General features: G+C 39.1%; 1 protein-coding gene across 2 annotated transcripts in view; it reads left to right on the top strand.

Moving 5' to 3' along the window:
* cd276 (CD276 molecule) overlaps positions 1-15764 on the top strand; it is a 234835-nt gene that overhangs the window by 142660 nt on the left and 76411 nt on the right. The window lies entirely within an intron of this gene.

The raw sequence follows: 15764 nt of genomic DNA on the forward strand, positions 1-15764 counted from the left end.
GACGTGGAAGGAGATTTTTACAAGAAAGTTGTAAAGCTTAGTGATATATCACATATATCAGATTGTAGATTTTTTTTTTACCCATCGCGTTCATATTTTGCTGTGTTTGTTGCATTTTTGTTGATTGTAAAATATGTGGATGGAGAGGGGGTGTGACGTTCATATGTTGTCAATATTCAGTGTTTTATCCTTCATAGTTAATATTGTAAATCCCACATTCTTTATTTTCATGGACATTCTGGGTGTCTCATTCAGTAGAAAATGTAAAATTCCATTCTGTTTTTTAATGTTTTTAGCATTCAATAAGACATTGTGAGGTTTTGTATTACTGTTCCTAAAAATAAATATACCGGCCCCCAGACACATTTTTTTCTCTAAATTTGGCCCCCGAGTCAAAATAATTGCCCAGCCCTGATTTAGCGTGTATGTCTTCATGTACAGTATATGCAAAGTATATCGTAATTATCAGAACGCTCACAATACTGGGGCGAGGAGATGCAGATATAATCATTTAGCGCTTGTAATGTGGTTCATCAAGACTGGAACTGTTCTGCAGCCGCTGTTTTGCGCAAACCGGTAGAAAAATGGCTGGCAGAAAGTAGGCGATTCGCGCTGCAAAGACAGACGATAGAGAGAGAATCCTCCATCCTACGTGTGTGCGCTTGTCACCATCTATTATATGCTGCCCTTTTTTTTGCTGCAGCTGTTACATATACTGTAATATTGTACATGGTAATTGGGATTTGTTATATATTGTATATATTATATAAAATATAATAAAATAATATAATGTATCAGTATATATTATATACTGTATATTAGAGATGTCCGATGATGGCTTTTTTGCCGATATCCGATATTCCGATATTGTCCAACTCTTAATTACCGATTCCGATATCAACCGATACCAATATACACAGTCGTGGAATCAACACATTATCATGCCTAATTTTGTTGTGATGCCCCGCTGGATGCATTAAACAATGTAACAAGGTTTTTCAAAATAAATCAACTCAAGTTATGGAAAAAAATGCCAACATGGCACTGCCATATTTATTATTGAAGTCACAAAGTGCATTCTTTTTTTTAACATGCCTCAAAACAGCAGCTTGGAATTTGGGACATGCTCTCCCTGAGAGAGCATGAGGAGGTTGAGGTGGGCTGGGTTGGAGGGGGGGGGTTTGAATTGGGGGGGGGGGGGGTAAGGGGTAGCGGGGGGTGTATATTGTAGCGTCCCGGAAGAGTTAGTGCTGCAAGGGGTTCTGGGAATTTGTTCTGTTGTGTTACGGTGCGGATGTTCTCCCGAAATGTGTTTGTCATTCTTGTTTGGTGTGGGTTCACAGTGTGGCGCATATTTGTAACAGTGTTAAAGTTGTTTATACGGTCACCCTCAGTGTGACCTGTATGGCTGTTGACCAAGTATGCCTTGTAGGGGTGTGAAAAAAATCGATTCAAATTCAAATCACGATTCTCACGTTGTACGATTCAGTATCAATTCTCATTTTTCAAAAATCTATTTTTATTTTTATTTTTAATTTTTTTATTATAAATCAATCTAACAAAATAATACAAAACAATACCATAACAATGCAATCCAATTCCAAAACCAAACCCGACCCAGCAACACTCAGAACAGCAATAAACAGAGCAATTGAGAGGAGACACAAACACGACATAGAACAATCCAAAAGTAGTGAAACAAAAATGAATATTATCAACAACAGTATCAATATTAGTAACAATTTCAACATAGTAGTGATTAAAAATTCCTCATTTACATTATCATTAGACATTTATAAAAAATAAAATTAAAAAAAAGAACAATAGTGTCACATAGTGATACACTTGCATCCCATCTCATAAGCTTGACAACACACTGTGTCCAATATTTTCACAAAGATAAAATAAGTATAATTTTTGGTACATTTAATAGTTAAAACAAATTTACATTATTGCAATCAGTTGATAAAACATTGTCCTTTACAATTATAAAAGCTTTTTACAAAAATCTACTACTCTGCTTGCATGTCAGCAGACTGGGGTAAATCCTGCTGAAATCCTATGTATTGAATGAATAGATAATTGTTTTGAATCGGAAAAATATCGTTTTTGAATCGAGAATCGCGTTGAATCGAAAAAACCGATGTATAATCGAATGGTGTCCCCAAGAATCGATATTGAATCGAATCGTCGGACACCCAAAGATTCGCAGCCCTAATGCCTCGCATTCACTTGTGTGTGTGAAAAGCCGTAGATATTATGTGATTGGGCCGGCACGTAAAGGCAGTGCCTTCAAGGTTTATTGGCGCTCTGTACGTCTCCCTACGTCCGTGTACACAGCGGCGTTTTAAAAAGTCATAAATGTAACTTTTTGAAACCGATACCGATAATTTCCGATATGAAAATTTAAAGCATTTATCGGCCGATAATATCGGCAGTCCGATATTATCGGACATCCCTAGTATATATTATATAAAATATAATATAATATCAGTATATATTATATACTGTATATACAGTATGTAAATATTACATATGTGTTATATTTTATATTGCTACTATGGTACATTTTTAGTCTACTTTATACCTGCATTATCCTTTCTATCTTTACCCTTTCCATCCTTTGTAACTGAACTACTGTGTGGAACAATTTCCCTTGTTGATCAATAAAGTTTGTATAAGTCTAAGTCTATATATGGACTGTCAGAAAAAAACAATATTAGACATATCGTCTATTCAGCAATATTATTTTATAATCTTATAGCTGCTGGATGAATTAAGCATCTGATTAAAATTAATTCAAGTGATGCGTTTTGGTGTCTGCTGGCATTTTTTGTCAATTGAGTTCGTTTTTTTTATATAGGAAATATGTTATTATCATATCTCCTGTATGAAAATAAACTTCTTGCTATATGTAATTTCTTACATCAGTATCATTCCAGCTCACACTCACAGTTAGTGCCAGCGTTTCCCGCAGCACACCTTCAGCACGCTAAAAAGTGGGCTCCGTTGTACATCGCACTATAGGACTGCTTCTAAAACGCCCAGAAATAGTGCTAAATGTTATATTTGTTTACTGCATGTTTCAAAAGATAGCAAAGCAATACAGGAGCATGATAAACATGTGGAGGGAAATGAGAATGTCCATAATGACAGCGCGTCCATACAAAATCCTCATTTTAATAGGGCGGTCTGCACCACTTTTGCACTTGTAATCAATTGCGTATGCAGTCTTAGTAGATCACCCGCAACACGTTCACTAAAATGTACACGCAATTTTATAATTTGCACATGCTGTTTAGCACATGGTATTTGGATCTTAGAAGATAAGGCCCTAAGTCCACTATTAGATGCGTCGTTTTAACACTGCTATAATGACCATATACGACCGGAATGTATTACAAACATTTTATATAGTGGGCTCCTTCTTTGCACATGAACTCAGTGCCCCTCTAACCATAATAGGCTACAGTGAAAACTCGATTTACTCATGTTCTTGAACATGGTTTGTAAATCAAAGTGTTTGTATATAGGGAAGAAGAGTTCCCCGTAAGAAACAATGTAAACATGAACTATAGGTTCCAGCCTTGACAAAAGTCCATATTTTAGTAAAAGTTTTGTGCACTTTGAACACAATATAAAGTGCAATATAGTATTATATATCAAATAAACATAACAAGGGGTTATGGATCAACTTTCTATTTATCAAGCTGAACTGTCCTGTATGCGCTGCTCTGGTAACACCCACACACACAGAAGCCTCTATGGTGCCCTGCCAAACGATGATAACATTTTTAACAACCATATTGCTAAAAAAATAAACATTTTAAAAAGTAAAATCCACCCACATCAACAAGGAGCTGAATAAAAGGAGCAGACAGAGGAAGAAAGATGGTGTCTCGGGGGTTGGAGTGACATGAAAGGCTCGACCACCACTACAATGATACACACTGCTTTTTTGTCTGCAGGCGCGAAAATGAATGACTGAATGAAGCGTTCGTATACAGAAACATGGTTCGCACACGGAGGCATACCTGGGCTGATCCAAAAGTTTGTAAATCGAAAAGTTCGCAAATAGAAGGGTTCATAAATCGACGTTCCACTGTATGCGGTCCAGTCTTCAATGGGTTCTGTTTACTAACTCCACCCATTCATTAGCTTTCGCTTATCCGGGTCTAGGTTGAGGATGTAGCAATAGGGAAGTCTCCTGCCACATACTTCTGCTCCATTAAGGCGTTCCCAGATGAGCTGCTAGACATAGTCCCACCAACGTGTACTAGGTCTACCTTTGAGCTTGCCCAGAACATCTCACTGGGGAGATGTCCAGGAGTTATCCGGGGTAGCTACCCAGACCACCTAAAATTGCTCCAAAATAGCTCGGTTGGTAGAGCAGCCGTTCCAGCAACTTGAGGGTTCCAGGTTCGATCCCCGCTTCCGCCATCCTAGTCACTGCCGTTGTGTCCTTGGGCAAGACACTTTACCCACCTGCTCCCAGTGCCACCCACACTGGTTTAAATGTAACTTAGATATTGGGTTTCACTATGTAAAGCGCTTTGAGTCACTTGAGAAAAGCGCTATATAAATATAATTCACTTCACTTCACTTGTCATTTAGTACCTTAAAAGTCTTGTTTCGACCGAACATACAGTAAAGGCTAAAAGTTTGGACACACCTTCTCATTTCAATGCGTTTTCTTTATTTTCATGACTATTTGCATTGTAGATTGTCACTGAAGGCATCAAAACTATGACACCTGTGAAGTGAAAACCATTTTAGGTGACTACCTCTTGAAGCTCATCGAGAGAATGCCAAGAGTGTGCAAATAGTAATCAGAGCAAAGGGTGGCTATTGTGAAGAAACTAGAATATAAAACATGTTTTCAGTTATTTCACCTTTTTTTGTTAAGTACATAACTCCACATGTGTTCATTCATAGTTTTGATGCCTTCAGTGACAATCTACAATGTAAAGAGTCATGAAAATAAAACAGTGACAATCTACAATGTAAAGAGTCATGAAAATAAAATAAAAAAAACATTGAATTAGAAGGTGTGTCCAAACTTTAGGCCTGTATTGTACATGGGCCTAAAAAGTTGCCCGTATTTTTCTCATGGCCTGACACTGTGAATGTTATGCAAATGTGGCCGATGATCATACTTGCCAACCGTCCCGAATTTTCCAGGAGACTCCCGAATTGCAGTGCCTCTCCCGAAAATTTCCCTGGGACAACCATTCTCCCGAATTTCTCTCGATTTCCAGCCGGACTTAAGGCACGCCCCCTCCAGGTCCGTGCGGACCTGAGTGAGGACAGCCTGTCGTCACGTCCGCTTGGCCAACCAAAAAGTAACCACAGAACACTATACCGTAAAGTGTTCTGTGGTTACTTTTTGGTTGGCCAACAGTTTACGTTGTATTGCGCACCCTGGAGGCAAGTGTGGGAGTCTTTTTTTTTTTTTTCAAAACCTTTATTTATAACATTCAACATACATACATACAATCAAAAATAAATAAATAATCAAAACAAGTACAGAAACAGTACAAAACAGCACCAGGGGGTTTGTAAACTCAATAAAGCAACTAAAGAAGAATGCAATAAATATATATATATATATATATATATATATATATATATATATATATATATATATATATATATATATATATATATATATATATATATATATATATATATATATATTTATTTATTATTATTATTTATTATTATTTATTATTTATTATTATTATATTATTATTTAAGAGTGTTATGTGTGTATATGTGTAAATAAATGAACACTGAAATTCAAGTATTTATTTTATATATATATATATATATATATATATATATATATATATATATATATATATATATATATATATATATATATATATATATATATATATATATAATAAAATAAATATATATGTATATATATATATAGCTAGAATTCACTGAAAGTCAAGTATTTATTTTATTTTATAAGAAATACTTGAATTTCAGTTAATTCTAGCCATGAATATTCTCCTTTCTCCTCCCCGTGCGGACCTGAGTGAGGACAGCCTGTCGTCACGTCCGCTTGGCCAACCAAAAAGTAACCACAGAACACTATACCGTAAAGTGTTCTGTGGTTACTTTTTGGTTGGCCAACAGTTTACGTTGTATTGCGCACCCTGGAGGCAAGTGTGGGAGTCTTTTTTTTTTTTTTCAAAACCTTTATTTATAACATTCAACATACATACATACAATCAAAAATAAATAAATAATCAAAACAAGTACAGAAACAGTACAAAACAGCACCAGGGGGTTTGTAAACTCAATAAAGCAACTAAAGAAGAATGCAATAAATATATATATATATATATATATATATATATATATATATATATATATATATATATATATATATATATATATATATATATATATATATATATATATATTTATTTATTATTATTATTTATTATTATTTATTATTTATTATTATTATATTATTATTTAAGAGTGTTATGTGTGTATATGTGTAAATAAATGAACACTGAAATTCAAGTATTTATTTTATATATATATATATATATATATATATATATATATATATATATATATATATATATATATATATATATATATATATATATATATATAATAAAATAAATATATATGTATATATATATATAGCTAGAATTCACTGAAAGTCAAGTATTTATTTTATTTTATAAGAAATACTTGAATTTCAGTTAATTCTAGCCATGAATATTCTCCTTTCTCCTCCCCTCTCATACCCCCCCTCCAATCTCCCGAATTTGGAGGTCTCAAGGTTGGCAAGTATGCCGATGATGCTAAGGAAAAGACATTGTAGTCAGCCTTCTAACAGGTCAGCATGGACAACATAACAACTTTTTGCTTTATTGCATTGTGAACGAGTTAAAGGAGTCGTCGCTACAAAGGAGACAAGCTCGAGTAGCACATCCAAGACACCCAGAATAAAATGTCTTATTCTAAGGCGACTCCCGATATTTATTACAAGCCTCACAATGAGCAATACGGCTTCTGTAATGTCTATCTACAAACGCAATCTTGCAAGAACATACGGAAGGGATTGTTGCCATATAGGGCATTTAGGAAGATGAATTAGCCCTGTGCGCAAACTTTAGAAGGAAATTCGACGCGGTGGCGGTTCAGCAGCTGGCAGGTGTTAGGGGGGCACCCAACAAAACCACTAAGTGAATGTTAACTTTGTTTACTGAAGTGCGAGTGAATGCTGATGAAGCATGAATGCACATAAAAAATGAGACTTGCTCCAGGCACCAAGTCCGGCAGCCTGTTGGCATCATTCTTAGTCAAGGGTGTGTAAGGGTGCGTGTGTGTGTGTGTGTGTGTGTGTGTGTTTGTGCTGAATGGAGACAGATGCACTCATTTAGAGACGCCAACAAGCTGTTTTACATTACACGTTCCCCAAAAGCTACACAGTAAAATCCATTACTTTCAGGTTTCACCAAATGGGCAGCTGTAGCCTTCCGTGTAAATCAACCCTAATGACACAGCCAGACTTTCTTTAGACATCACATTGTATTTTGGGGGAATAAAAGACGGAAACAGGCCTTTACAACTGAGAAGGACCCAGTGCCAGCAGCAGAAAATCTCAAGAGGCTCAGAAGTTCTTAATATTTTTTAAGTTTAGCCTCTAGACCGAGGCACATTTTAAACACTTGACTAGCCAAAGAGTGGAAATAAAGATGAGCTATGTTATGTAATGTCAGCTGGGACATTTCTGAGAGGTGATAACAAGGCTAACTTTCTAAAATGTTCAATTTAAAGGGGAACTGCACTTTTTGGGAATTTTGCATATCATTCACAATCCCTATGTTAGACAAAAAAAACATTTGTTTTTTCTTTTTTATGCATTCTAAGTCCAGTCCTAAAAAACCCCATCCAAAACCCGCCAACAATACTCCATTTACATCATGTGACCTGAACATTGACCAAGTATTAGCAATATTGTTATTATAAGCGCAAACGCAGACAAACTATTTTTAGTGGCACCATGGTCACAGAGAGCTATATTGACATATTGAGCCGGTAAGCTGCTGCATCGCATCCAAGTTGGTGAAAGTTAATTATAAATTATAAATAATGCCCCTCACCTGTATAGTAGAGGGTTGTCGCCATAAACCAAGAAGTTAGTCAAATTTGACATTCAACTCAACAAAAGAGAAGAAATATAACCTTGGAGAAAAATGTAATTGAAAACATCTGTATGCACGTACAACACTTCAAACCTATATCAGTATGTGGAATTAAATTATGGATGAAAAATTCAAACAATGTACTATTATAATTTGGGATGTCCGATAATGGCTTTTTTGCCGATATCCGATATTCCGATATTGTCCAACTCTTAATTACCGATATCAACCAATACTGTTATATTCAGTCGTGGAATTAACACATTATCATGCCTAATGTGGTCTTTTTTTTTAAAAATTAATAAAATAAAATAAAATAAATAAATTAAAAACATTTTCTTGAATAAAAAAGAAATTAAAACAATATAAAAACAGTTACATAGAAACTAGTAATCAATGAAAATTTTTAAAATTAACTGTTAAAGGTTAGTACTATTAGTGGACCAGCAGCATGCACAATCATGTGTGCTTACGGACTGTATCCCTTAAAGACTGTATTGATAAATATTGATATAAAATGTAGGAACCAGAAATATTAATAACAGAAAGAAACAACCCTTTTGTGTGAATGAGTGTGAATGAGTGTAAATGGGGGAGGGAGGTTTTTTGGGTTGGTGCACTAATTGTAAGTGTATCTTGTGTTTTTTATGTTGATTTAAAAAAAAAATAATACAAAAATAAAACGATACCGATAATAAAAAAAATGATACAGATAATTTCCGATATTACATTTTAAAGCATTTATTGTCCGATAATATCGGCAGGCCGATATATTCGGACATCCCTAATTATAATCCATTTGAGAAACTGTTCAAACTGCAAGGGTTCACAAAGTACAAATAAGAAGAATTATGATAAATGTCTTGAATTGAAAAGAGATGGCGAGTAAAACAGGAAAAGATGCTTGTGTGTGGCACATTTTTTTTAACCCTTTGTGAGGATTATGATTAATTCTTAATCTAAAAGAAAAGATACAGCCATCCTATCAGTTGGCATCCCGGTGAGAGCAGCAATTGTACATTAAGGCCCTGTTTTACTAAGATCCAAACACGATGCCGTAAACAGCGAGTGCAATCTATAAAATAGTGTGCCCTATTAGTGGGCGTGCAATTTACTAACACTGCGTGTGGAATTGAAAAGTGATGCAGACCGCCCGATTTAAATGAGGATTTTGCGTGTACTATACAGGGCATCACACTGCACATTCATGTTATCATGCTCCTACCTACATCCGGAAAGTATTCACTGTTATGTTACAACCTCATTCCGAAATGGAATACATTTATTTTTGTCCTCAAAATTCTACAGACAATACCCTATAATTAACAATGTGATTTTTTTTTTTTTTTTTTTAAATTTTGCAAATGTATTCAAATAAAAAAAAATTTAAAAAAAGTATTTACTGCCTTTTGCTCAATACTTTGTTGATGCACGTTTGGCATCAATTACAGCTTCAAGCCTTTTTTAATACGATGCCACAGGCTTGGCACACCTATCTTTGGTTCGTTTCGCCCTTTCCTCTTTGCCCATTCATCTTTGCAGCACCACCAGTTTGGGTGGGAAGTGTTGGTTTTCATCCAGGTTTTCAGAGAAGATGTACTGTACTGTAGGCTGCAGCCGTTTGAGCTAGTTGCAAGATTAGGAGGGAGGGGGCGGGGCATATCAGGGGATTATGAGTGCTGTTCAGCAGTTTAGGAAATAATTCTCGTTTGACAAATAAATGCTATCCAAATATATTTGGAGGGGTATTGATTACAGAGTGTATTTTTTTTATTTTTAAATTAATGAAATATAAAGGTTCAAGTGGTAGAAAATGGATGAATGGATGGATGGATGGATGGATGGATGGATGGATGGATGGATGGATGGATGAGATAATTGAGCTGGCTGTGGGGAATGATGTTACACAAACTGGGTGTGGCCTAAACTACAATTAAAACCGGAAATAAGTATATGTCATATCCGGGTGACATTTCGTTTTGTAATTTTTTAAAGAAATCAACCATTTTTTTGTAGTCCAGAGGTCATAATAATTTATGAGCCCTACAGGCGGAAGTAGGTATTTTCTCTTTTGTAGTTTTATGAAAGTATCCACTCTCATTTTTGTAGTCTAGAGCAGGGGTGTCAAACTCATGTTAGCTCAGGGGCCGCATGGAGAAAAATATATGCACTTGCGGGCCGGACTATTAAAATCATGGCATTAAAACTAAAAGATAAAGAGAACTTCAGATTGTTTTCTTTGTCTTACTTTGGCCAAAAATAGAACAAACACATTCTGAAAATATTATAATAAAAATATAGAAAAAAATAGCAAGTTTAGATCCATGAAGAAAAGAAGACATTGAATGAATGTTTATAACTGAATACATTTACATATGCATAAAAATGTGTTTTCTTTTGTATTTTTTTTAAACTTAATTAACGTTTATGACATGCGTGACGCTCAGCGCGCGCTCGCAGGACAGATCTTACATGTGGAACGGTCTTTTCCTGACTCTCTTGTTATCGTGCTTGGTGACTTTAACAAGGGAAATTTGAGCCAGGAATTACCAAAGTATAGACAGTTTATTAAATGCCCGACCAGAGAGGAGAACACGCTGGATCACTGCTACACTACATTGAGCAAGGCTTTTCATGCAGTCCCACGCGCTGCTCTTGGACTATCAGATCACGTGATGGTGCACTTAATCCCTTCATACAGACAGAGACTGGCTAAACCTGTTATGAGGAACATTAAGTGTTTCACCGCCGAGTCTGTGGACGAGTTGCGTGCTTGTTAGGAAACGACAGACTGGGAGGCAATTTGAGCGGCCACGAACAATCTGGACGAGTATACGGACACTGTGACCTCATACATACAGTTCAATGAGGCGCGCATCATTCCAACGCGCACCAGGGTTTGTTATAACAACGACAAGCCCTGGTTCACACCCAAGCTCCGACAGCTGCGCAAGAAGAAGGAGGCTGCGTGGAGAAGCGGGGACCGAAGTACATACAGAGAAGCAAAGTACCACTTCACCAGGGAAGTGGAGAAAGCTAAATCTGTGTACTCTAACCGTCTACAGGAACAGTTCCGCTCCAATGATTCTGCGGCAGTTTGGAGAGGTCTAAGGGCCCTTACGAACTATAAGCCCAAAACCCCCCAGGCCCTGAATGACCGGACTCTCGCTCAGGGCCTCAACACACATTACTGTCGTCATGAACGGCCTTCAGCTCATCAAAGCCATGCTCCCCCCACCATCACCCTCCCCACCAATGCCAGCACATCATTAAAGGAGTTAAAGGACTCAAAGGACTCCAATGACATCACAGGACTCCAAAAACATCATAAGACTGTAAAGACCCTCTCCATCAAAGAAGAGGATGTACGCCGGCAGTTCTTGAAGCTGAATACGCGGAAGGTCCCCGGGCCGGATGGTGTCTCCCCCTCCACTCTCAGACACTGTGCGGACCAGCTGGCTCCTGTCTTCACTGACATTTTTAACACCTCTCTGGAGCTATGCCGCGTGCCGTCCTGCTTTAAGACCTCTACCATTGTCCCTGTCCCCAAGAAAGCACGGATCACAGGACTAAATGACTACAGGCCGGTCGCGCTGACGTCTGTGGTCATGAAGTCCTTTGAGTGCTTGGTCCTGCCCCACCTCAAGGACATCACCGCCCCCCTCCTGGACCCACTGCAGTTCGCCTACAGAGCCAACAGGTCTGTGGATGATGCAGTGAACCTGGCCCTCCACTTCATCCTGGAGCATCTGGACTCCCCAGGAACCTACGCTAGGATCCTGTTTGTGGACTTCAGCTCTGCCTTCAACACCATCCTCCCTGGACTGCTACGAGACAAGCTCTACCAGCTCAGCGTGCCCGACTCCCTCTGCAGTTGGATTAATGACTTCCTGACAGACCGAAGACAGCACGTACGGCTGGGGAAGATTGTCTCGGACAGTCGAACCACAAACACTGGTACTCCTCAGGGCTGAGTACTCTCCCCCTGGCTCTTCTCCCTGTATACAAACTGTTGCACCTCCAGTCACCAATCCGTAAAACTGCTCAAGTTTGCGGATGACACCACCCTCATCAGGCTCATCTCGAATGGCGATGAGTCCGCCTACAGGAGAGAGGTGGACCGGCTGACGTCCTGGTGCAGCCTCAACAACCTGGAGCTGAACGCCCAGAAAACAGTGGAGATGATCATGGACTTCAGGAAAGTCACAGCCCCACCATCCCCCCTCACCCTGATTGACTCTCCCACCCCCGTCCCCATTGTGGACTCCTTCCATTTCTTGGGCACCACCATCACCCAGGATCTCAAGTGGGAGCTGACCATCAGCTCCCTCATCAAGAAGGCCCAGCAGAGGATGTACTTCCTGCGGCAGCTGAGGAAACTTAAGGTGCCGACCGAGATGCTAGTGCAGTTTTACTCAGCCATCATAGAGTCCATCCTGACCTCCTCCATCACCGTGTGGTTCCCCGGCGCCACAGTCCAGGATAAGAATAGACTGCAGCGCATCGTACGTGCTGCTGAGAAGGTGATTGGCTGCAAGCTCCCATGCCTCCAGGACTTGTTCTCCTCCAGGACCAGGAGGCGTGTGGGTCGGATCACAGCTGACTCTTCTCACCCTGGACACACGCTATTCTCCCCTCTCCCCTCAGGCAGGAGACTACGCTCCATCCAGACCCACACCTCCTGCCACCTGAACAGTTTTTCCCCTCGGCCATCAGGCAAATGAACAATAACTCCTAACAGCAGCTCCTTGAATTCCTTGAATCCCTTCTAAGTCTATCTGATAGCCCAGTCACAGCTCTTTTTTATACCAAATATGTGTTATATGTGTTTTATGTCGCACGTTTGCACCAAGAAAAATTCCTGGTTTGTGAACCTGTTCTCAAACAATGGCAATAAAACGATTCTGATTCTGATTCTGATTCTGACAAACTTTTTCCAAAACACAATATAGTTGTGAGATATAACAGGATAGTGCATACATTTATCATTTGTTTTCAAAACGTTTACAAAAAAGTGGGACCCCATAAATTTACTGTGGGACCCCATTTTTATGACTTGATGGGGTCTCTGGGAGCCCATTTTGAAAATTCCTAGCGCCAACACTGATGGAATATTGGTGCGTGCAATACAGCAGCAGGCGGCTGCAGCCTGCGGGCCGGTTCTTAAACTAATCAAATATCATCCCGGGGGCCTTACATAATTCATTCGCGGGCCTTGACTTTGACATCCCTGGTCTAGATTAACCATACTGTATTTGTTAAACAGGAGGGTTGTCCGAGTGTTTTGTTTGCAATCAAATACAGAACGTTGTTTGAGCCTTCTGTACTTTAGGAGTACATTTGGATTGCCATCACGGTCATTCACAACTCAAAGTGGAGTCCATTTAACACGGTCTGCACCCACAAAGACCGGCAGAATATGTCGTATACCGATTTGTGTCAGGCTTGGTAAAAAGGATAGGACTCAGATGCAGAGTAGGGAACTTCAACAGGCTTTTATTTTGACAGCTTCCTTTCACCTCCAGAGTCAAGGAATACAATATCTATTTTAACCAAAAACTAGTCGTCGAAAAAGGTTCCAAAAAAAAATAGGAACAACCGAAAATCACTCCGAACGGAGGAAAACACAAAAGAAAAGACGAACTATAATTGGCCGTATATGCTATAAAATTTATTAACACAAAAACGCTCCAACAGGAGGAAGAAACAACAGCTATGAAAAATTCTACACTTATCTAATCTAATAAAATTTAACAAAAAATGTCACTCAAAAATTTGAGGAAAGAATGAAAAAAAACTGATAACTCACCACTTCGGCTGAATAAACTAAATAACAAAATCACTCTGCTGAGGAGGAAGAAAGGAAAACTCAAAATAGCAACGAAGGGATTCAGGATCAAGAAACATAAGCACAAGACGAGGCAATGCAAGGCAAAGCATGGACATGGTCATGATGCTGGAGAGGCACGAATACACGAGACAATCTGGCACAGAACAAAGGGAGGAGTGGGCTTATAAAACACATGAGGGTAATAGGGAACTGGTGGAAACAATCAGGGAACAGGGATGACGTCAGACTGATGACACAAAAGGAAGGGCAAGTGACCTGAAACGAGAGGAGAGTTACTTTTCTAACTAAAACATGCAAATCACAAGACAGAAAAAAACAAGACAAGACATCCCTCACCGGGGTGTGACAATTTGCAGTTTTAATTCCGGTTCAAACCACGCCAATTGTATGTGACCTCGGCCCCCACTGACCCACCTGAATAAAATCTCAAACAGCCTTTTTTATGTCATGGCACATTAAGAACAACGACATTGTGGAAAGATGTTAGTTATTAACACTCATGCATATAATACCTTTATAGACCTCTGGGATTTTTGCCATTTTATTTGTTTGTTTATATTATCGTTGCTTGACCTGACTATAACAGGCAGTCACATGATGTTTGGAAATGTGCCGTTGAGTCGTATTTAATTCAATGCCAGCTTCATATAAGTCAGCTACGTGAATCACTACAGCAGTGAGTCCACAAACACCTTTGCTATCAAGAAGAAGACTTAGTAAATACCCGTCACCATCCTCAGCAGTTCTCCCTCAAGCGTTAATCTCATTAGAGTCATTCATTTGACTCCTTCTTTAGTCTGATTGAATTATTTAGCCTTTCCGTGAACAGTAAAGTTAATACCATGTGATTTTAATAAGCCGAGAGGTGATGGCGGCGGAGGCGAATGACTTTTTCTATTCTTTATTGCCTCCCTCATGAATGTTTCAGAGTGATCCGTGCAGCCAGGAGTGGGGTCAGCCGTCCCACAAGTAGCCAGGCTGAATATTTAGCGGTAGTAAAAAAAAAAAAGGGTTGGGGGGTAGGGGCAAAGAGCGGGCTGATCACAGTGCATTGGCCCGCCAGCGACAGGACACCACATCTATCCATCCTCGCACTCGACCCATCTCGTCATCAGGCGGATCATCCGTGGAGCCAGGTGGACATTGCAGGGCGGCGTGCCTGTGAAGGAAAACTAATGGCTCTTGCTGTCATGAGATGGCTCACATAAGCACTCCAGACAGGCGGCTTTGTTTTGCCATCTGGCTCCAATTGTGCTGACAAAGGCATAGGTTCGGGGCCTGAGACAAAGGCGCCTAAAACAAGCTGCAATTTAATGGGGATGATGAGGAGCCACGTGTGCGTGTTATCTTAATGAGCTGTCCAAGGGAGAGCGCGCCTCCCCTTTTTAAAGGCAGCCTGATTGGAAGAATAAGCAGTGATAACTAGGGAGCAGGGCTCATTCATTCTCACTGGGGTGGGGTACCCCATTGTTGCCTTTATAGCTGCGGCAAATAATGTTTAATAGCCGAGCTCCGATTGGGAATTTATTGCAGGTGGCTTATCCAACAGCAACCCCGCCACGTTTCTCCATTTCAATCGTCCATTGGAAGATGCACATACTACTAGGTACTATTTTTAGCACCAAGACAGCCAAGTGTGAACTGATACTACAACGTTGTCACTGCCACGACATTTGAGGATACGTGACTAAAAATGGCCTAAACACAATGATACTCCAAAGTCTCCAATTTGC

This window comes from Entelurus aequoreus, linkage group LG02 (assembly GCF_033978785.1).
Source record: "Entelurus aequoreus isolate RoL-2023_Sb linkage group LG02, RoL_Eaeq_v1.1, whole genome shotgun sequence".
Taxonomy (NCBI): domain Eukaryota; kingdom Metazoa; phylum Chordata; class Actinopteri; order Syngnathiformes; family Syngnathidae; genus Entelurus; species Entelurus aequoreus.